Source organism: Adiantum capillus-veneris, chromosome 3 (assembly GCF_014529385.1).
Source record: "Adiantum capillus-veneris isolate H3 chromosome 3, ASM1452938v2, whole genome shotgun sequence".
Taxonomy (NCBI): domain Eukaryota; kingdom Viridiplantae; phylum Streptophyta; class Polypodiopsida; order Polypodiales; family Pteridaceae; genus Adiantum; species Adiantum capillus-veneris.
This window is the reverse complement of record NC_140933.1, coordinates 43,953,387-43,977,801: the sequence shown is the minus strand read 5'-3', so window position 1 is coordinate 43,977,801 and position 24,415 is coordinate 43,953,387. Positions and strand designations below refer to the sequence as shown.

The 24,415-nt window shown below is 40.0% G+C and overlaps 1 protein-coding gene across 1 annotated transcript in view; it reads right to left on the bottom strand.

Moving 5' to 3' along the window:
- LOC147460826 (uncharacterized) overlaps positions 1–24,415 on the bottom strand; it is a 114,088-nt gene that overhangs the window by 78,831 nt on the left and 10,842 nt on the right. The window lies entirely within an intron of this gene.

Here is a 24,415-nt window from a genome sequence, read left to right as displayed (position 1 = left end):
ACAAAGAGGGAAAAAAAAGACTCACCATATCTTAGCGAATCATAGGTGAAAGAGCTTTACAACGTAATTATGCACAACATGCTTAACTAGCAATGATAATTATGTGCATAAATTTATGCTCGATTAAAAAAAATAGATATCCTTAAGAAGCAAGGTGCTCCTTAATCCAGCAATGGAAATACAATCAACGGATGGAAACCATTGACAATACCTCACATGGATTATAATAGGGAATAGATTGCTTAATGATGTAGCCAGTTAGCATAATTAGGCTCAACATAGGAATCCTCTAGAGAAAAGAGGCTATGGAGCAATAGGATTAGCATAAACACAATTTAATTACCCTTGGTTAAGATCTCCTTTGTGTATTATGTGACATAGAAAAGGCTTCACAAAAATTCACTCTAGCAACAGCACTTCATTGCACTATCTTGGGGGATTGTGTGTCCACTAGAGAGGGTTGAAGCTACTCTTATATAGGCATCCCCCTCAAGGAGGTTTGATTTGCCTTGCTAAAAATGGAACTAGAGAGTCCATACACACACACACACACACACACCTCCAAGTGCCATGCCAGGTGTGGGGATTCCCTAGTGAGGTGTCCTCACTTGCCCATCTCACTTACCTATTCTCCCTCCCTCTCTCTCTCTCTCTCTCTCTCTCTCTCTCTCTCTCTCTCACACACACACACACACACACACACACACAAATCGATTTCCACAAGGGGGGTAGCGCTAGATCTTTTCTATCTTGAGGGGGTGTGGTGGCTAAGTCCATGCCTCATTGCCCATACTATGCCACACCTCACTCTTGACCCATGTTTCACCATCTAGGCCATGCTTAGCCTCCATGCTACACACTCCATGCCTAACCTAACACTTGTCACAAGACTAGCTATGCACATGACCCATGGCCATACATGATGGGGACACATGCCCATGCATGCACATCCATGCCCATGCATACCCATGCATGCATATCCATATCCATGCCATACATACCTTCGAAAATGCTAACCTTAGGTTCACTAGACTTATACTAACCCAAATTCAATTCTGAAACTTGTTGACTCGAGATAGACCTGCAGATAATAGATACGACTACTTGCCATAAATAGCAGCCTTCGACGTTTGGACCCTATTTTTAAGGAAACCTGGGTAGGTGCACAGTTTGACGAGCCGATCGATCCTAGACCATACCGGTGGTCAAAAAAATTATATTTATGGAAAATTTCACAAAACATGACTTTGACCGAAATTAAAAGCTCTACAAGAATTTCAATACGAAAACGACATTTGATCACTAGAAACTACTAAAAATAGTAGCTTTTGCCATTCAGAAACTTGGATACAAAACTTTACATAGGGATTGCTTTTGCAAAAGAAGGAAACCTTACACCTTACAACAATGATTAACCTGTTTAAGGGTCTATTGGCCTACTATGAGGAAAGAGGTTGTTGTTTATGTGAACAATTGTTCTTAGTGTAAGGAAAATGCCTCCATACCCCATGCCACCTTATTCCAAATCTTTGTGACACCGTAATGGAGTAGATATCTGGTAGGATATCTGACCAATAGAACATTTCTTGAAGATATGAGTAAATGAAGACAGAGAGAAATCAAGATAGAAGCAACTAACTACGTGATGATTAGACGTCAACTCTATTGACAAGAAAAGGACGAACAACTCATATTATGTGCCAATGAAGATGATTACCTTCCTACCTTGGAAAAACCATACGTTGGTCTTGCAGGAGGCCATTTTTCTCATGAAACTATAGCTATCTCTATATCGATGGTAGGCATCTAGTGGCCAACTCTATTTGCTGATGCAAAATAATTTGTTCAATGATGTGATTCATGTCAACAAGCAAAGATGCCAACCAAAATCGGTTTTATGCCATTGCAACCTATGATGGGAGCATGTGCATTGGCTAAGTGGGGTGTAGAATTTGCAATACAACCACCCACATACAAGACTCATACACAATATATTATTGTGGCCATAGATTACTTGACAAATGGTCCGAGGAAAGAGCCACTAGATAGAACGATGCTTGAACCACTACAACATCCTTGTATGAGTGAATATTCACGTGGTATGGACTTCCTATTGAGTTAGTGAGTGACAGAGGAATACATTTTCTGAATGAGGTGATAGAACACTTGTTGAACACATTCATGGTGGTCCATAGCAAATCTGCACCCTATCATCTTCAAGAAAATGGTCAAGCCAAACAATCTCTTGAGCACAATGCTTATTAACATTGTTAGCTCGGGAAGAAATGATTGGGAAGTTCATCTTCATTCAGCCTTATGGGCCTATAGTGTCATTCAAAACAACTTTTAATGCCACTCCCTTTAACCTAGTCTATGGATTAGACACAATATTGCCCATGGAATTCTTGTTACCCGCTTTAGAGTTGTGCATGAATTGGAATGAAAAGGTCACGAGTTGTGAAAATGACTAGAAGACTTAGAGCGGCTAGATGAGCAGAGACAAGCAACCATAGCACACATATATGTCCAAAAAAGGAAACAAAAAAATTTCTTTGACTCACATTTGTTGAAAAAGGTCTTCAAATAGGGGTATTTGGTACTAGTTTACTCCTTGAAACAACATGTCCCTAATTAGAAGAAGAAGGGACATGGTCCTTTTGTAATTGATAATGTCTTGCCAAGTGGAGCTGTTAAACTAGCTATCTTAGATGGAGAGGTTATGGAAAATTGGATTAGTGGATGTCATCTTCAAAAATACCATCTACCATTAAATGATGAATTCTTGCAAAGAAATCAAGCTCAAACGACAATAGGTAATTGAAGAAGCTCAAGAAGGGCACGCATTTGGATTTTAAGGTGAAAAGCGGCAATGCAACCAATCCATGAAGTTTTGCTACTCAATACCCTTCGGATTCACCATCACTACTTTACTCAACCCCTAGCCAATAATGAGGTGGAGACAGATGATGAATGGCTGAATGGATTAGATATGAGAAGAACAGTTACCCTAAAAGATGAATTCAAAGTCAAAGTACTAACCAACACAGGTGCACGACTATTTAACGAACAAAAGAGCAACAACCCAACCTCTAAAATATTGTAGAGCTAAAGTCAAGGGATGTCATAAAGAATTTACACCAACATTGGGATTGATTAATCTCAATATCACTGTGCATGGACTTTTGTGCCCACATATCTTTATTTGCATTCCTGATGAGCATATGAACAATGATATGATGAGCATATGTTGGACACCAAATCCATCCTCATATTAGCAGCATGAAAGAAACTAAACAATTTTGGGTACCCAAAATCCAACTCACCAATACTCCTAAGCAGATTTGGGTGACTAAACAACTATTGAACACTAAGAAAAAGTCTTTGGTTACACCTCCATATCAACCGCAACCACAAAAACCAAGGTCACAGCAATCTTAATGGGTATGGAAACCTAAGGACGAACCAGAAGCCAAGCCTAATAAACCAAAGACTATTTTCAATTGGCAACTCAAGGCAAAGCCATGGGCACTTATGTATTAATGGGTACCCAAGATCCAATGCTAGTGAGGCGGTCCGGGGCGGGCAACAAGAAGAGCAACCTCTAGACACCCTTCAAGGCTCCCGTGCTGCTCAATGGGGCTGGGGCACAACACAACACAAACCAAAACAACAAACCCACAGCCAAATCCCAACTACACAAGGGGCACCACCTAGTTTAAGAGCGAACTAGGACGCAAAAGAGGAGAATCGTTAGAGCAACCCACAAACAAGCAAGGAATTTACACTAACCCTAACACCAATGGAACACTCTCACACACTAAAACACGAGAGAGAGAGAGAGAGAGAGAGAGAGTGCTCGGACTGCTTTGAAACGTATCGGCAATAATCAAGCAAACACAACTATATATTTAAGAAAGAGAGAGAAAGGGGGAGGGCGTGCTTGTTGCATTAATACCTTCTTACAAATCTGTCATGACAAATCAAAGTGAGATTAGTATTTGTTCAACATAGCTTGCGTAAATTTCACCACAACACATCACAAGAAAAGCCACCCCAATCACTGTCTTAAAGCCAGGGGAGTCCTCTCCACCCTGTCGCCCTCTTACAGTATGTGGGATTTATGGCTAGATTGATGACAACACCAGAGACAAGCTATCAAGAACTTAACAAAATACACCAAGACGCTTACGCATCATTGTTGTCCATTACTTCACATTGGAAGGGAGACAAAGTATCCAAGCTTAGTCCAAATCCACCCTCCTTGATTCAGCAAATGTTGGGCTTACACTAGTAGGAGAAATGATAGATTTCCTACTCTCAATTGAATGATCACTCTCTCTCTTACAATGGCATAGAGTTCCCTTGCTAATCCCCTATTACAACACATGCACATGCATAAGACAATGAGCTTCCACTCAAGAGCTCCTTCTAGAGAGGTTGAGCTTGGCTTCTCAAGCTATAGCATAGTGCTCTTGCTTATGGCTATCCCTTTTTTGTGCTAACTACACCCTCCTTTTATAGCAATTTTGAAGGCTAGGGTTACTCCTCTAACCATGGTTGGGTTAGATTTTCAGCCATTTATCTAATTTCTTTTGCTTGGAATTATCAAGAAGTTGGTGGGGAAAGAGAGAGGAGAGAAATGGAGGTGATAGGACTTTTCATAGTGGGTTAGTGTTAGTAGAGTTAGTATTAATTTACAAATGAAATTGGATATTTACATTGGGAGTATCCATGTAGGATACAAATAAGGAAGAAAAACTCTTAAGAGGTAAGAAAAGGTGGATTTCTTACAAGGTTGATGCTCCAAGTGTCTTGAGTAGGGCCAATTTTGACGCTTGTTGACGGTCCACTAGCTTTGACGGTACATTTTTTCTCCACTCTTGACCTTCCTTGAGAGACAAGGTAATTGAAGCTGAGTAATCAACCACCATGATGCTGTCTTTTAAGAGAAGAGGCTGAATTTTGTGGTTTTTTTTATAGATATGGGTAATTTGGAGGAGGAAAAATGAGACTAGGTGGTCAATTTTGGAATGGAATTGTGTGTGGGAGGTATGAGTTCACCATGGTTTCTCTTATTCTTCAAGGTTGAGGAGAAGGTGAGTAGGGTGCAGAGAGGAGTGGTGAGAGAGGTGGGGATGATGAGTGAAGAAGTGTGTGTGAAAGAGGAAAATGATAAAGTGGAAGAAAGAGTGTGGCTGCATAGCATGGAAAAACTGGGGTCCACTAATAAAATCATAGCTCACAGCTCGTAGCTCAAAAAAATATGAAAAAATTTGAGGCAAAAGTTCAGCCCACGAGCTACAACTTTTGTTTGTATCACCTTTTCAAATTCGGAGAGCAAGTGAACTTTAAAAATTCAGCAAAACCGACCATTTTTTTCCACTGCACAAGGTCCTTGTGGGGTCCTTCTTTGGATGATTCTTTTGAATTCCTCCAAGAGTGAGCCCTCCATAGTGCATGTATGCATGCCACCTACCCTTGACCTTATTTGGTAGGTCTATAATTGAAGATATTGTTGAGATTATGATATAAGTGAATAGTACAACTAAGAAAATCAAATATTGAGGGGTCTAAGAAATATGTACATGTCAAATATAAATAATATAAGTGGAAAAAAATATAAAGGGGTCAAAAGAAATCTCTCTCATTATGAGGCTACCATAAAAAGATAAATATTTTTGGTGTTCTAATTTTTTAGAAAAAAAACAAAATAGATGTAGGAAGGGAAAAATCACAATAGTGAAAAAATATACACATAAATAAAACTAGTTTTTTTGGATTTTTGTTGGGGTGGAGTTACACCAAATATAAGAGAAGCTTACATGAAAATATTTCTATATGGAATAAAGAGTATGAAAAATGGTAAGAAAAATTGTGGTAATGGTGAGGCAATGTACAGAGCATAAATAACACACACCTAGGTAGAAATATTTAAATAAATATCAAAATAATTATGAAAAAATCTTTTATTTATGCCCTATATACAAAGAAATATTTACATATACATGGGCCATAATATACTTATTATTATTATTTTTTTATTTTTTTTTGGCTCAACTAGCCCAATGGCTAGCTAATTGAGGGTTTTTTAAGAAGATATGGAAAAAGTCCCCTGACTCACGCACGCCTATGTACAGTGAAATGGTAGGGATAGCTACAGTGTTTGGGTGATTTTGGTAGGGTGAGGTAACTCACTGTGGCAATTACAAAGAGCCGAAAAAATGGCTATCATTAGCCTTCCCCCTGGATAATGGTATATTCATGTACCATCATAAAGAATCTTTTCCAAAGAGAGTGCTTCAGAATCCTTGACAAGATCTTCATTGTTTGGCCCCTTGGAATTTTGGTTTGTGTTACACTCATGCTTCATGGAACAATACTTACATGGGATAGTTGCCTTTTGCTCTGGTAGATCCTTTGGTAGAAGGCGACTCAAGCAAGGCTTCAAGCGATAGCCGTTTACCTTTCTGGAGTGCTCTTTCCCATTCAAGTCCATAAGTTGATAGTAACTTGAATTGAAAGCCTTCTTGACTATGTATGGCCCCTGCCATCTTGTTTCAAATTTGGCATCAAAACGATTATCGAGTCGATTGTCATACCTTAGCACAAGATCTCCTTCATTGATGCCTTTGTCCTTCAGTTTCTTGTCAAGCTTCTCCTTTGTCTGTGTGGCTTTCCTCTTATAGCACTCGTATGCTGCTTCTCTTTTCCACTCAAGCTCAGCTAAGGTAAGAAGTCGATCCATCCATGCTTCTTGATCATCTTGTGCTGATTTGCCATGAAGTCGCATTGTTGGAATGTTTAGTTCAATTGGCTGTAAAGCCTCTTGACCATAGACCAAGTGAAATGGTGTGAACTCCGTGGCTTCCCTATATGTGGTTCGATACGCCCACAAGGCACCATCCAAGAAGTCATCCCACAACTTTGTCTTGTTTTTCACCATCTTTCTAATGATGCCTGCAATGACACGATTAGCTTTTTCTACCAAACCATTTGATTGGGGATAGTAGGGTGTACTGTGACGATGTAGAATGTGAAGTTCTTCACAGACTTCTGTGAGCAATCCCTTTCTAAACCCTGGACCATTATCAGAAACAATCTCCAAAGGTGTGCCAAATCTACAACAAATGTGAGTGTAGACGAATTTGCTCACTGTCTTCTCATTTACCTTTGCTACACTTTGTGCTTCCACCCACGTAGTCATATAGTCTACAGCCACTAGAATGTAGACTTTACAATTTTTTGTCCTAGGCAGAGGACCCATAGCATCAATGCCCCACTTTTCAAACGGTCCATTTGCAAGCACGATTTGCCTTGGACCATAAACCAATCTTCTATTCCCATTTACCTGACAATTGTGACAACTTTTACACCAATGTTGGACATCCACATGCAGACTTGGCCAAACATACCCCGCAAGCAAAATCTTCTTCACAGTTAATTCTTGGGCAAAATGACCACCACATGCTTCTTCATGCAAACCTTTTAGAATGGCTGGAATTTCCTCAATAGTTGGTACTCTTCTGCATACTTGATCCCTCCCTCTTTGATAGAGGGAGCCTTCTAGGAAGAGATATGCGCTTGCCTTCTTCATGAGTCTCCTCTTCTAAGCCTTCGTGAAGTCTTGTGGAAACTCACCCTCCAAAATGTAGCCAATAATGGGAGCCAATGACTCCAATCCCTGGTATCTCGGTTGCTTGACAGCTGCTGCCACCATGATGACCTGCACTTCTCTCTCAACACATGTAACTGCTTGTTGTGCAAGTAAATCGGCATCTTCATTTTGTTTCCTCGGAATATGATATAGTTGCACTTCTTCAAACTGATTAAACATCTTACGAATGGCATGAAATTTTTTCCTTAAGCTTTCATTCTTTCATGCCCAAATGCCTAAAATCTGTTTAACAATGAGAAGTGCATCTCCCTTTACCATGAGGCGTTGTATCCCTTGGCCAATGCACATCTTCAAACCATGAATTAGTGTGTCGTATTCTGCTTCATTGTTGCTAGCTGAACTTGGTAGATTGAACTTCTCTTTCATGACCACCTCTCCACTTGGGTTGAGCAACACTAGCCCTCCCCCTGCTTTTCTTGTGGCTCGTCGAAAAGCTCCATCAAAGAATAAGGTAAAAGTATTGGGAATACTTTTTGGTGGTGGCAATGGTAGGGTCTTTACGTGAGGCACCTTAATTTCCTTCTCATGTACCCTATAAGTGAGAATCCCTGCCAATTGTGCACGCACACTATCTTCTACCTTGAAAGAGTATTGGAACTCTTGCAACTCCATAATCCACTTTGAGATCCTAGTACTAAGATTCATTTGAGATGACACCCAAGGGAACAAATTTTCTGCAGTGAGAATTACAAAAGGTTTTGGTAGTAGGTAGGATCTAAACTTTCTCACCGCAAACATGAGAGAAAGCATCATGAGTTCTGCTTCTGTGTAGTCTCTCTCCAAAGCATTCATGACCCTACTAGCAAAGTAGATGGGTCGCATCCTTGTACTGTGGGGATCTTGTTGTAGCAACACAGCACCAATTGTTTCCCTTCCAACACTAGAGCTATCAAAGAATGTGTACTCCCAACAAGGAGGCATGAGTGTTGGTAGCTCTGACAAAATGACTTTAATGTTACAAAAATACTCTTCAAGCTCATCAGACCATGCAAATTCTACTTGTTGTGTCAACTTTTGCAAAGGATGAAGCAACTCCGAGGCTAAGTGAATGAAGCGTGACATATACTTCACCTTCTGAATGAAAGAGATGACCTCCTTAAGACTCTTCGGTGATGGGAGCTCAATAAGAGCCTTTGCCTTTGAAGGATCCACCTCAATGCCTTTATAGGAAACCTTGTGACCGAGCAAGATCACTTCATCCTCACCTATGTGGCACTTGTCGGGGTTGAGTTGACCTCCCATGTCGTAGAGCTTCTTTAAACCTTCTTCTACCCTTTGTAGATGCAATGATTTTGAGCTATAAATGCAGAAATCATCAATGAACACCCTAATTGACTTTCCAAAGAATGCTTGAAACACCATGTTCATGAAACGTTGGAATGTTGTAGGAGCATTTGTCAGACCAAATGGCATGACTCTAAAAGCATAACAACCCCAAGGAGTGTTGTTTTCAATTGATCCTCCAATGCAATCCCTATTTGAAAGTAACCTGAGTAACCATCGCACACAGTGTACTTCTCATGACCAGCTACCTCATTTAGTATCTCATCCTGGAATGGGAGGGGAAAGTGATCTCTTTTTGTTGCCTCATTGAGGGACGGTAATCCACACACACCCTCCACTTGCCATTTTTCTTAGGAGTGACAACAACAGCAGAGACCCACTCTGAATTCTCCACTGGATAAATGAAACCTGCTGCTAGAAGCTTTCTTACCTCCTTGAGTAGAGCCTGTTCCTTTATAACTCCTAGCCTTCGTAGCTTCTGAGCTTTAAGTGTGGCCTCTGGCTTCAACTCAATCTTGTGTTGAACAACATCTACTCCACGCACATCGGTGTAGTCTTTAGCAAAAAGCCTCGGAAATTTCCTTAGCACACATTTGAACTCCTCTCTTTCATCCTTTGTAAGTGTTGTAGACAACATACCTTCTAACATTCCTTCATCTTCCACCTTTTGGTTCTCTTGAGGACCTACCTCCTCCAAGCCTTGACAAGAGGTCTCTTGGTTGCTTGGCTTAAACCTTACCCCCATGACTTCGATGGAAGACTCCTCTTCAGTAATGCTGCCGCTACTTTCTTCTTCTGAAGTGCTATCGGTCCAACCTTCTTCCCTCTCACTTTGAGATGATTCTTCATGGAGCTCCTCTTGGCGTTGCTCCTTCATGTCAAAGACAACCTTCTTATGATTGTCATTCCTGCAAATTAATTTCCCACTCTCCCAATCCTGCAAAGCTCGCATTTTCATTAGCCATGGTCTTCCTAGGATAAATGGGTAACCATTTCCCTTGGTAGACATGACATAGAAATCCACTACCTTCTTAATGCCAAAGGCCTCCACAAAAACATTTTTACAAATGCCTACGCACCTAGCCTTGCTATTGTTTGCCATTTTCACTTTGATTTCAGGTGTCTCATGGATGTGCATGCCTAGTCTTTACATGAGCCCTTCTGTCATAATGCAAATTTGTGCACCCCCATCCACTAGACCTTTCCTAACCAATTTTCCTTTTATGTAACAATCTAGCACAGGTGTAATATCCTCGTTCATTTCAGCATGTGCAATTTTTACAACAGGAAAACTATCTTTTACCTTTCTCCTAGTGCTAACTGCCTTTGTTAAATCCCTCCTAACTTATGGGCATAATGCAAGAAACTGAGGCCATGAGATATCAGGACCCTTACCTCGCATGTCTTCCAACAGGTTGTATGGAGCCATACCATGTCCAAGAGGGAAGTCTTGGAGATTGATACGACGTCGAGTCCTCTTAGCTTCCTTGGTCTCCTTTGCCTTCTTGCCTTGTCCATGGTCACTCAGTGATGGGACACCCTCTTTCTCTTTACCTTTTCCTCGGCCACGCTTAATGCCATTTGCTTCCATGTCAACCTCATTTGAGTTTGTCACCTCTACCACATGCGCATTTGGATCTGGCAAAGGTGGAACTCCTTCTATCCCTTGTGGAGGTGGTCTTGGTCCATTTGGCCTTTGTAGAAGCCTTGGTTGTTGACCAGCTCCTTCTCCTGCATTCATCACTGGGTAATTCAAGTTAGATCTCCCTGGCTCTCCACGGGGCCAAGGACAATTATACATCCCATGTCCAGACTCTCCGCAATTCCAACATTGCAAGACTCTCCTAGTTCGTGGATCTCGCTCTTCAGACTTCTTTGCTTGTCCCTTTGGACCTACAGCTTGTGCAAGGTGAATTGACAGGCTGCTTAAAGATTCGTTTAACTTCTCAATTACTTCCGCCGTTACCTCAGGAAGATCTATCGATGTTGATGCTTGTGACTTACCTTTGGGTCTAAGACCTTCTATTAGAACCTCTCCCCTTAAGCACTTGAGTTTCCTATATTTCTCAGCAGCCCTAGTTTCAGCTGCATCAAAGGTAGCAGGTGCACCCGCCTCAACTTTTACCTTAAGGTTAGGAAAGAGTCCGGCTATGAACCTCTCCTTCTTTAGAAATTCTGCACCATCACCAGGGTTAGCAACATTTCGTATCCATAGAGCCCAAAGACGTAAAAACTCTTGTTTGTACAAGTAGTAGTCATCTAAGTCTTTTTGCTTATGAGAAACAATGTCTTGCCATAATTTTTGAGTGTTTTGGGGATCAAAGAAGTATTTCTTAAAACGATTCAAAACTTCTGTGTAATTCCCCTTAACTTCCTCAGGCAAAGAGTCAAACCAAGTACTAGCATCTTTCCTAAGGACCACCTCAAACATTTCTACACGTTCTTGATCAGTTATTATCCTCTTGATATGGCAAGACATCTTGAAATTCGCTAAAAATAATTCTGCATCCTCTCCAGGCTCTCCAAAGAAAAGAGGATACCCAGACATTTGGGGTTGGCTTTCCATTGAATTGATTTCAAAGTGACACCCGTTTTTGTTTTTCTTTCCTAAAAAGATTTACACAATAATGTTTTCTAGCTTGCAATCTATTCTACAACAAAATAAAGATATTCACATCAAACGACCTATGATAATCAATAAGAGGTAGGATGACAGGGTTTGGTGATACGAGAATTTCTCCTACTCTTTGGGCACCAAACATGAACACCATACGTTGTTGAAAATGGATTTTCCTACTAATTGCAATGTTTATTCTAATGTGTGGAGTGAAATGGAAGGGGAAAACCTCTATTCCTGGGCCATTATCCATGGTCTATGCATGACCTAATGCTTAAAACAAAACAAAAATATAGACGTCCAAACTAAGGTCGTACCTAATGAGAGGCAAAATAAAAGGATTTACTGAAGCGTTTATCTCGGCCAACCTAAGAGGACCTAAAATTCTACGAATGACACGTTGAAATTGCAACTTAGTACTAACAATTATGTGTACCTTTTGCCTTGCAATGGGAATGAAGGGATCATACAAATTTTCGTGATTCATGCAAACTACTTGACTATGCTAAAGGTTGATTCTACACAAAAATACACAAGCCGTCCTCCGTAGGGGCACCAATTTGCGGCGGTCCGGGGCGGACAACAAGAAGAGCAACCTCTAGACACCCTTCAAGGCTCCCGTGCTGCTCAATGGGGCTGGGGCACAACACAACACAAACCAAAACAACAAACCCACAGCCAAATCCCAACTACACAAGGGGCACCACCTAGTTTAAGAGCGAACTAGGACGCAAAAGAGGAGAATCGTTAGAGCAACCCACAAACAAGCAAGGAATTTACACTAACCCTAACACCAATGGAACACTCTCACACACTAAAACACGAGAGAGAGAGAGAGAGAGAGAGAGAGTGCTCGGACTGCTTTGAAACGTATCGGCAATAATCAAGCAAACACAACTATATATTTAAGAAAGAGAGAGAAAGGGGGAGGGCGTGCTTGTTGCATTAATACCTTCTTACAAATCTGTCATGACAAATCAAAGTGAGATTAGTATTTGTTCAACATAGCTTGCGTAAATTTCACCACAACACATCACAAGAAAAGCCACCCCAATCACTGTCTTAAAGCCAGGGGAGTCCTCTCCACCCTGTCGCCCTCTTACAGTATGTGGGATTTATGGCTAGATTGATGACAACACCAGAGACAAGCTATCAAGAACTTAACAAAATACACCAAGACGCTTACGCATCATTGTTGTCCATTACTTCACATTGGAAGGGAGACAAAGTATCCAAGCTTAGTCCAAATCCACCCTCCTTGATTCAGCAAATGTTGGGCTTACACTAGTAGGAGAAATGATAGATTTCCTACTCTCAATTGAATGATCACTCTCTCTCTTACAATGGCATAGAGTTCCCTTGCTAATCCCCTATTACAACACATGCACATGCATAAGACAATGAGCTTCCACTCAAGAGCTCCTTCTAGAGAGGTTGAGCTTGGCTTCTCAAGCTATAGCATAGTGCTCTTGCTTATGGCTATCCCTTTTTTGTGCTAACTACACCCTCCTTTTATAGCAATTTTGAAGGCTAGGGTTACTCCTCTAACCATGGTTGGGTTAGATTTTCAGCCATTTATCTAATTTCTTTTGCTTGGAATTATCAAGAAGTTGGTGGGGAAAGAGAGAGGAGAGAAATGTAGGTGATAGGACTTTTCATAGTGGGTTAGTGTTAGTAGAGTTAGTATTAATTTACAAATGAAATTGGATATTTACAATGGGAGTATCCATGTAGGATACAAATAAGGAAGAAAAACTCTTAAGAGGTAAGAAAAGGTGGATTTCTTACAAGGTTGATGCTCCAAGTGTCTTGAGTAGGGCCAATTTTGACGCTTGTTGACGGTCCACTAGCTTTGACGGTACATTTTTTCTCCACTCTTGACCTTCCTTGAGAGACAAGGTAATTGAAGCTGAGTAATCAACCACCATGATGCTGTCTTTTAAGAGAAGAGGCTGAATTTTGTGGTTTTTTTGATAGATATGGGTAATTTGGAGGAGGAAAAATGAGACTATGTGGTCAATTTTGAAATGGAATTGTGTGTGGGAGGTATGAGTTCACCATGGTTTCTCTTATTCTTCAAGGTTGAGGAGAAGGTGAGTAGGGTGCAGAGAGGAGTGGTGAGAGAGGTGGGGATGATGAGTGGAGAAGTGTGTGTGAAAGAGAAAAATGATAAAGTGGAAGAAAGAGTGTGGCTGCATAGCATGGGAAAACTGGGGTCCACTAATAAAAGCATAGCTCACAGCTCGTAGCTCAAAAAAATATGAAAAAATTTGAGGCAAAAGTTCAGCCCACGAGCTACAACTTTTGTTTGTATCACCTTTTCAAATTCGGAGAGCAAGTGAACTTTAAAAATTGAGCAAAACCGACCGTGTTTTTCCACTGCACAAGGTCCTTGTGGAGTCCTTCTTTGGATGATTCTTTTGAATTCCTCCAAGAGTGAGCCCTCCATAGTGCATGTATGCATGCCACCTACCCTTGACATTATTTGGTAGGTCTATAATTGAAGATATTGTTGAGATTATGATATAAGTGAATAGTACAACTAAGAAAATCAAATATTGAGGGATCTAAAAAATATGTACATGTCAAATATAAATAATATAAGTGGAAAAAAATATAAAGGGGTCAAAAGAAATCTCTCTTATTATGAGGCTACCATAAAAAGATAAATATTTTTGGTGTTCTAATTTTTTAGAAAAAAAAACAAAATAGATGTAGGAAGGGAAAAATCATAATAGTGAAAAAATATACACATAAATAAAACTAGTTTTTTTGGATTTTTGTTGATGTGGAGTTACACCAAATATAAGAGAAGCTTACATGAAAATATTTCTATATGGAATAAAGAGTATGAAAAATGGTAAGAAAAATTGTGGTAATGGTGAGGCAATGTACAGAGCAAAAATAACACACACCTACGTAGAAATATTTAAATAAATATCAAAATAATTATGAAAAAATCTTTTATTTATGCCCTATATACAAAGAAATATTTACATACGCATAGGCCATAATATACTTATTATTATTATTATTATTATTATTTTTGGCTCAACTAGCCCAATGGCTAGCTAATTGAGGGTTTTTTAAGAAGATATGGGAAAAGTCCCGTGACTCATGCACGCCTATGTACAGTGAAATGGTAGGGATAGCCACAGTGTTTGGGTGATTTTGGTAGGGTGAGGTAACTCACTGTGGCAATTACAAAGAGCCGAAAAAACGGCTATCACTAGCAACACCATCCACTATAGTGCCCACCGCTTCTAGAACCACGATTGCAAAAGGTTCATACCACACTATCAAGGAATGAGCACAACGAATTCAAGAGTTTCTCTTTAGGAGAGTTAGCCAATAGGATATTGCGCCATGGACAACCCTTGAGTATGTCTTAAGATGTACCTCTTGCACAACATAGTGTTTTAAAATAAATTGACTTCAATAGCATGGTAGAGCAAACCTTCTCTATGCATAGACAGGAATTCATCGCCCATGCATTGCAAAAATTGTACAACACTCTGCTACCGAAGGACTCAAGCAAGGAGAGTGGGGAGGCATCTAAATGCGAACACATATATTTGAGGTAGATTAGGAAAAGGCCAATGTTTTGAAGTGCTTGAATGTTAACGTGTAGATTTTTGCAACTTAAAATTAAAATTCCCTTAGAATGGAGAATACGTAATATGATAATCCCTAGGTGTGTGTAAATATTGCCAAAAAAAGCCAAAACAGTATAATTTTCACTCTTTTTCTATATTTTTGGCCAAAATAGTGATCAAAATGGAGCAATCCACAAAATATAGCCAAGCATTAAAATTAGCGTGTTTTTCTTATTTTTGGATTCATAATGGATTTTTTAAATGAATTTTGGATAATTTTGTTCAATTTTATTTATAAAAGCTAATAAAAGACAAATAAATAAATAAATAAGCAAGAATGCCAAAATCAAGATTTGACTTGAAACACCAAATCTTGAAGCTCACTTGCAAGAGAAAGGAGATGAAAGTGAGTATGCTAGGTGGATCAATCTAGTTCTTATGTCCTGGGAGAATCTCATGCAAGCTATGCAAAACCTTGGACAAAGTGAAAACACTTTATTTGATGACTTCTCGCCAAGGAGTATACATGAACAAGATCATCCTCTTGAAGTTCCATTGGAAGATGGTCAAGATGAAGCCCTTGACATAAGCGAGGGCCACTATTGTGGTCCAATGCGCAACAAACCTGCTGAGTTGTCCAACCCAACTCTTGATGTGGAAAAGGGAGACTTTGTACTTGTGAAACTTTGTGATGAAAATTACCCAATTTGGTTAGGAGTGGTAGCAACAGATATTGATCAGAACAATGACTCGACAACCTATCTTCAAGTGAAGATACAATACTGGGCACCAATTTCAAAGAAGAAGAATGCAAGTGATGTGGATGTTTACAAGGATTGTTGGAACAAGTATTGGAGAGAGAACATCAATGATCCTCAACGCTGGGAAGACACTAGCTGCATCATTTGGGCATGGAAGCCCAAGGGTGGACGAATTCTCGAAAAAATCAAGATTCCAAAGCCAATAATCCTCAAGGCCAAAGAGAGTCAGTTGAAACTTGATGAACATGAGGCACCATCAAATGTCAATGCAAATGAAGAGGAATGATCACTTAGCATTGGCCTTTCACCTTTGTAATCTTCTAGCAATGGTTCCAATTAGTCCACCCATAGCTAGGGTCATTATCAACATTGATAATGGCATCCCACCTTTGTAATCTTCAAGAAATCTTATTCAATATGAATGGTGTTTTTTTTCACTTAGTCACCCAAGTTTTTCTTGCAACTTATATTTTAATTGTTTGATCAAATGAAGCATGTGTGAAGAAAATTTTGTTTTGGGTGCATGAGCATGTGTGTGTGTGTGTGTGTGTGTGTGTGTGTGTGTGTGTGTGCACGTGCGCGTGAGTGTGTGTGTGTGTTTGTAAACTAACATGTGCAAAAACACTCTAGTGTATAGTATGGTTGTTGAAAATGGACCATATTGGATCTTGCAGACTCATAAGCATCCACTAAACATTGTATCTCAGTTTTCATATGTGCATCAGCCTAGTACAATACAACCTTACCTCAAGTCCATGAGACACAAAGAATCATCCCAAATGTGTGAATTTTTTCCTATTTTCCTAAATGTGTGTTACAAGAAGAGTGATGAACTTTGTTGTGTTAGGTCTTTTGAAGAAAGAAGTTCTCTTGTATAAAGATTCATACAAATTATAGTACTTTTAGGGACTTTTAAAAAAATATCAGCTACTGATTGGTTGGATATGGATAAGGGGCTCAAACAAAAAAGTCTCTTTTGCAAATAAGGTGATAATACTAGGAAGGTTTGCTAGACAAAAGTACATTGGGTGACAATTGATAAAAGTTTTTTTGAATGGTTTAAAAGGACAATATTTTGTTCCTTATATACAAAAGGAGTAATGACCTTTGGTTAGCTTATAGTGTTTTACAAAAGAGGTTTCTTTTTTATCTAATGTGCTTTACATATGATAGAAATAGTTTCTAAGTTAATAAATTTTAAGTATGACATGGATAACACTTAATAGATTCCTTGGCACCTACGAATGACACATGCCAAACATAGCCAAATCTAACATAATATAATGTCTTGATGTAGGTGAGACTGTTATCTTTGCTTAAAGTGGTTACCTGAGCTATTGTCTCCTAAATGTGAAGATGAAGACCTATATTAATCTTAATTTCACCTACAAGTTTAGTCTTGATGATTAGAAGTATTGGAATAATTCCTCATTATGACCATATTGTACAAAATGAATCAAATATTGAGTCATTTTTTTGCGAATTACATTCCCGTTGTCTAAAGCCATTTGTCTTTTGAGCATAATGTTCTTGTGTGTGTGTGTGTGTGTGTGTGTGTGTGTGAGAGAGAGAGAGAGAGAGAGAGAGAGAGAGAGGAAAGGATCTTATTTTTGCAAAATTCTTCCTTCTGTGACCTAGAGTTGAGGGAAATATAATATTGAGCTGTTACAATGGATCTAGTTGAAAAGGCTTCCTATTCACACGTTGGCTATCATTTTAGTTAGTCTTTTATAACGCAAATATATCTAGAATAGGCTTTAAAGGCCTGAACTTGAAGAGAATAAGGGAATCTGCGTTATTTTACTCTCTTTGGTTAGAGATGTCTGAAGAGTTATGAATTTTTATTAGCATTTGCTGAGATAGAACTCATTTGTAATGTTGTAACACATTCACAAGCTAGTAATACTAGATTCACTTTTGGGAAGGGTAAATTTGTTTTCCATAAGGTTTCTGTAAAACTTAATGGACCCTTTTTTTGGGTTTTGAAATTATTCATGCTTACCTCATCATTACTTTTTAACATGCTGGTCTAGCTGATGATGTCATAAAAGGTAGAAAGCTCTCATACTTACTAAGAAATATATACTCTGACCTTGAAAAAAAACAAGCTACGGGTTGATTGGATATGGATAGAGGACTCAACAAAACAAAGTCTCTCTTGCCAATAATTTGATAATACTAGGAAGGTTTTCCAAGCGGAAGTATATGGGGTGTCAAGTGATGAAAGTTTTATTGAATGGTTTAAAAGAACAATATTTTTTTCCTTACCTACAAAAGGAGTAATGAGCTTTTGTTAGGTTATAGTGTTTTAGAAAGAGGTTTTGTTTTTGACAAATGCATTTCTTATATCCATCATGGCATGTCCAAATATTAAATAGATTGTCCACACACACGTTACACACAATCGTTATTCCAATTAAGGTAGGTTGAAGTGGTGGAGGTGGAGGTGGAGGTGGAGGTGGCATTGAGGTAACCTCTACCCCTTGATGAGGCCCTCCATTAGCCAGATTTTGTCTAAAAAGGGTAACAATCAAGTAAGGATCCCATGTAGGGACCAAAGGTGTTGGTGTTGGTCCATTATATACTCATTGGGGTTGGAAAAACTGTTGTCGCCCACAAGTGGTGGTGCATTTTTGATTGGGGTACCCTTATGGGAAAATCTACCCCAAGAATTTATGGCTTCGTATAAGAGAGCCTTGAGGAAGATGGTACCTTTCCCATGCTCAAATAGATGGCCCCATTTTCCTTTTACAACCACCAAGGGTGGAGGGAGTCAATGGTCACCTCCCCCTAGCCTTAGTGGTTTAGATTTATCATCAATTGTGTAGATATCTACATTGTAATCAATAGTATAGGAATACAATATAGATTCATAATAGATGTTTCTAGCCTCTTCAAGATCTTTGTCCATAGATGCCATCAAAATAGTGTCCCATGAGGTAGTTTCCTTAGGATTGTACACTAATCACTATTTCAATAGTCTCGAAAGGATCCTTGGAAGGCCTACTCAACTACTATGAGTAGAGGCCCTAGAGTGCGCAATGTGAGCGTCACATAATTACAAGAAAGACCACCAAGCCTCTTGATCAACTCATAAGGCCATCCATACCAAAAAGTAGGGTTTATATATCCAAAATTATTTGGGGAATCAATAAATAGTATGAACCAATTACTATCGCATGGTGGCTTGCGAGCAAAAAGGATACAAAATTTGGTGCTCCCTTTTGACCTCTATCTTCCTCTGGAGCCCTTCTTCTTGCATGTTATATTAACGTCTTTGAAAAGACCAAGTTATCTTGCGGGATTGGAAATTTATAATGACTTATGCCATTTAAGAGTTACGAATTTAAAAAATTCTCGACTCTTATGCTGCTCAATTGTATCATGTAGTAGCTTGATTATACAGGGCTTTTAAGGAGAATTATTTCAGTGTTACGCTTCATTCGGCAAGCGCATTTTCACAGATTTGTGTCTTTCCATTTTTTAAGAATAAAAGGAATTATGGTTACTCATGAGAATTAAATCTCCTAAATGTGCAGTGCCTCTTGAGGGTAGAACAATATCAAATTCCTAATTTTTCGGGTCAGTAACTCAAGCCAACCTGAATAATAGCCGCCATGTTAATGCCAAGCCTTTTCGTGATTAATATAACAATATCAAATTCCTAATTTTTCAGGTAAGTAACTCAAGCCAACCTGATTAATAGCCGCTATGTTAATGCCGAGCCTTTTCGCGTTGAATGTACCCGTTCATATTGTTTTTCTTGCGGTTCAATAGCCGTTCGTGTGCTTAACTTGTCTGTCCGACCGCTGTAGCTCGGCGGGTGTTCAAAATTGCTTGGACTCCAAGTCCTTCGTGTGTGTGTGTGTGTGTGTGTGTGTGTGTGTGTGTGTGTGTGTGTGTGTGTGTGTGTGTGTGTGTGTGTGTGTGTGTGTACTCAGGTGTGTGTGTGTGTGTGTGTGTGTGTGTGTGTGTGTGAAGGTGTGTATGCTTCAAAGAGAGCAAGTAAGGTGATCAAGAGAGATTGTCCTGCTTGTGGAAACTAAGTAGATAGTGTATAATCTGTTGATCCAGGTTGATCTTAAATAGGCTACTGGCTATCGAAAGAAGAGAGAGAGAGAGAGAGAGAGAGAGAGAGAGAGAGTGTAATGTAATTTTTGTAATTAATGGTGAAAAGAGAGAGAGAGAGAGAGAGAGAGACGTAAAGTGAAAAATAGGAAGAGAGAGAGAGAGAGAGAGAGAGAGAGAGAGAGATAGTTCTATTATCGTCCTGGGAGGTCAAATATGCCCTATGGGACCAAATGAACATGTCACGTGGTGTGAGTGGAGTTCACAAGTGACTCTCGATGCTCAAAAATGGCTGAAATGAGCGTCGCAATAGAGAGTCCACATCGTGGTTGGGAGAGGAAGGTATGTAGGGAGAGATCATGGCTGAATATATGGGAAAAGAGGACCTAATGTGGTCAAAAGCTGAGCACTCAAGTAGTGTGTGGTACTCACTCTCTCGCACTTGACGAGGGCATAAGGTGCAAAGTCGATGACACTCCTCGCCAGTGCCCCAACGTCCTGTCTCGCAGCGTAGAGAATGGGAGCTAAGACGAATGGAGGCAATGGTGCGGATCGCACTCAACGGGATGGGCTCAAGGATGTAGGAATGGGTTCGCTTACCTCGTTCCGAGAAGAAGAGAGATTTGTAGTTTGGGGCAACGTGTGTGATGTAATGGCTGAAGCGAGAACCTCCGGATTTCTCCCAAGCCGTGATACATTGGTGTTGTAAGAAGGCCTCATTAACTTGGGAGTCGATCGATGCATCCTTGACCAAGTGACATGCATCCCATCTTCCAAACCATTTCTTGATATCAAGCATCCACCCCGAACTTAGTATTTTGCTCTTGCATGTCTTTTGAACCATTTGACTTGCTTCATATGCGATTCTAGGAAGTCGATGCAAAGGGCTACGTTGTGTCTTACGCATGTACTCCACAACCTTTTGCATGCCCAAGACCTCAATGGGAAGCAATCCGGACTCAAGAAGTAAGAGCATGTAGGGTGTTTGTGTCTTGACTTGGAGAAAGTTGGTGAGAAAACGCTTTTGGACATTCTCAAACTCTTTCCAAGTAGACTTCCCGATGTTTCCACCCCACACCTCCACTCCATAAAGAAGCACCGGTGTCACCAATGTGTCAAAGAGGTACTTTTTGAGAGCCCAACACTTGATCTCTCCTGCATTGCACATGTTCTCAAATGCATAAGAGGCCCTCTTTCCGGCTTCCAAGCGACACATTGCACAATCCTTCCATTTATGATTGGATGGAACCTCAAGGCCAAGGTACTTAAAGTGATCTACCACTTCAAGTTTCTCATTCTTGTATACAATGCATGGATTTTCATCATTGAGGGTCTTTACAAGCATAACCTTGGTTTTGGATCCATTCACGATCAGCCCGCTATGTAGGCAAAAGCGTTCCAAGACACTCATAAGCTTTTGTGCACCTTCTAAGGTATGTGCCAAGAGCACTACATCATCGGCATAAAGCAAAAGCATGATCACCACATTTCCGATCTTAACCTCTTCTATGCCTTCTTGCTGCATAAAGTCAAGAACCATGCATTCCAATTCATCAATGAGTAGCCCAAAGAGGGTTGGGGAAAGTGGGCATCCTTGTTTGACACCAATAGTGCTTGCAAAAAATTTTGAAATTCCATCTCCCATACGTAATCGACATATCACTTTTTGGTAAATGCGAAAGACTGCATGCATAAATTCTCTCGGCACTTGAAGGCTTTGCATACGTCTCCAAAGATTTCCTCGCGGTACCATGTCAAAAGCTTTCTTGAAATCCACAAAGCAACAATACAACTTTTTTCCTTTCAATCGAGACTCTTCCATAAGAACTCGAAGAGTGACAAGGTGATCAATAGTGCTATGATGCTTTCGAAAACCTGCTTGGCCAAGTACACGTTTGCCATTCTTTTCAGCCCATTCACTTATCTTCATCTCCATGATACATCCAAATAACTTTGCCATCAAAGAACCAACCATTATAGTGCGATAGTTGTTCACATTGTTTACATCTCCTCCTTTGTGCAAAGGTTTGATCCAATTTGCACTCCAGTTATGAGGCATGTCATACTGAAGTGCAAGGTTAAACATATCGCATATCCAATATCGTGTTTTCTTGCTTGTCCATTTAATCATTTCAGCCTTGACACCCTGAAGGTCACCTGCCTTGCGAGTAGCAAGTTTCTCAAGCGCGCGGCATACATCTTCAATGGTAAAGAAGGGAGACATAAACGGAAGGGAGCTACAACACTCCATCTTATCAACATTGGGTTGCTCATAGAGGTTGTTACAATGCATATACATATCCTCAAGAGTCCAGTCACCAAAGCTCTCAACGCGCTTGCCTTTTAGATTTTGCCAAAATTTGCCACATGCATGTGCTTTCTCTTGTGCTAAAAGAAGTTGTTTTTCGACTTCCCACCTTCTCCTCTTCTTTTGAACAAGTGCTTTATATGTGTGTGAACATTCCAAGTAAACTTCCTTGTCTTTGATTGCATCCAATCTTAGCAAGTGTTTTCGGGCTTGACTACATTCCATGTCAAACCATTTCTTCTTGGTGCTACCCTTCTTAGACATTTTGCAAGACATGTGTTTCACCGAAAAGCATTCCTTCGCACAAGAGAAAATTACTTCTTTGAAAACTTTCCACTTGCATTCTAATGTTGGGCTCTCTTGATGCTCTATCATGCTTAACATTTGGTCCACCATATCAGCATATATAAGTGCTCGTTTGAGGTCTAGACGTAGGTACAAATGATTCACATCATGATTGGAGGCTACATGCTCGGGCCGTTTACCACACTTGAGGTCAATACATAACATCATATGATCCGATTCCGGATTCCATTCACCAAGTGTAAAGCTTTGTATGCATTCTAGAGTGGCTTCCGAGAACAACATATAGTCAATCACGCTAGCACCGTTGTGCTTTCTACATGTAAAGTCATTGGTGCCTTGCCATAGAGATACACCATTTGCAATGAGCATTCCAGTACTATTGCACATATGTAGAAGTGACTTTCCATAGTGATCCACTTCTTTTGCATCATTAGAACTTCGATTATACATGTATGAGTCATCCATTCTTCTTGAGACATGCGGCATGTCTACCTGTTGTGTGTCGTGTTGTAACATATTTGTGTGAGCATTCATGTCTCCAAAAACAATGACTTCACCTTGATCCTTGTAATGAGCAATGTCTTCCTCTAGTTCAACAAAGGGCTGATCTCTATCCATATTCAAGCAAGCATAAAAGTTGGAGTCATAGTGAGGAATGTAGCAACCAGCCACAAACATGACTTGACCATTTGGTGGGCTGATTTTCAACCATAAGTAGCGTTTATACTTATCTTCTTTGACAATGGAAACATCTTTCAAACCCTTTTTGGTCATACATGCTACGCCTCCTTGGCCTCTTCGTTGCTTTGCATTTTTGGCCCACATCAAAGAATGCACATCGTATTTGTCAAATCCAAGAATTCGTTGCGCATCATGCTCCCATGTTTCGACAAGAAGTATCACATCGGAGTCATTGGTAAGCTCATCAATGCCAATTCCCGCATTCCATGGATACCCGTTACAATTCCAAAAGCTTATTCGCAAGCGTGAGTTGGTCTCATAGATGATGTGTCCCTATTTTTTGGGTGGACTTGCATCCTCCTTAAGTGGCTTTTCTTCTTGAGGTGATACCTTAACCTTCTTGCTTCTTTCCTCATATGCTTTGTGACGTACATTTTGTTGCATAAGAGTGCGATCCTCATATACATTACAACCTGTTCCTTTGAGGTAGATCCAACCATTGTCAAGGATGATCTTTCTCTTTACCTCATCAGCCATGGTACATACAATAGGTCTTTCTCCTGAGCGAGGGACTCCTTGTTTTCCAACTCGATGTGCACCATAAGCCATGATTCCTGACATGCCAAAGTGTGTAGCAAAAAACTCTTCAATAGCAACTGCAAGAGATTGGGGTGTTTCCATGCTTTCCTCCTTGATTCCACGAATGACGATGTTCTTTGAGCGTTTTTGTCGTTCGTGCAATTCTTGAGTGTCCACATTCTCTACATTCTTTGCTTGGACAACAGCTTGCATTATAGGAGATGTAGAAACCACATTATCCTTACATATATCAGCCCATGATTTGGATGCATTTCTCATCTCACATACATCATGTCGTATTGTATCTATTGTTTCCTCTTTCAATACATGATCACTCTCAACTCTGCTCAAGCGCTCTTTCAATACATTCATGTCAACAAGAGAGCGTTTACATTCTTGAACTTCATTCTCAAGATGCATCAAGCGTGTTGTTTGAATTTCAAGAACCTTCTTGAGGTGCTCATTCTCCACCACGAGAACTCTTAAAGTACCATTCTCCATTGCAAGTGCGCGCAACTCTTCACCTTATTTGTTGACAGT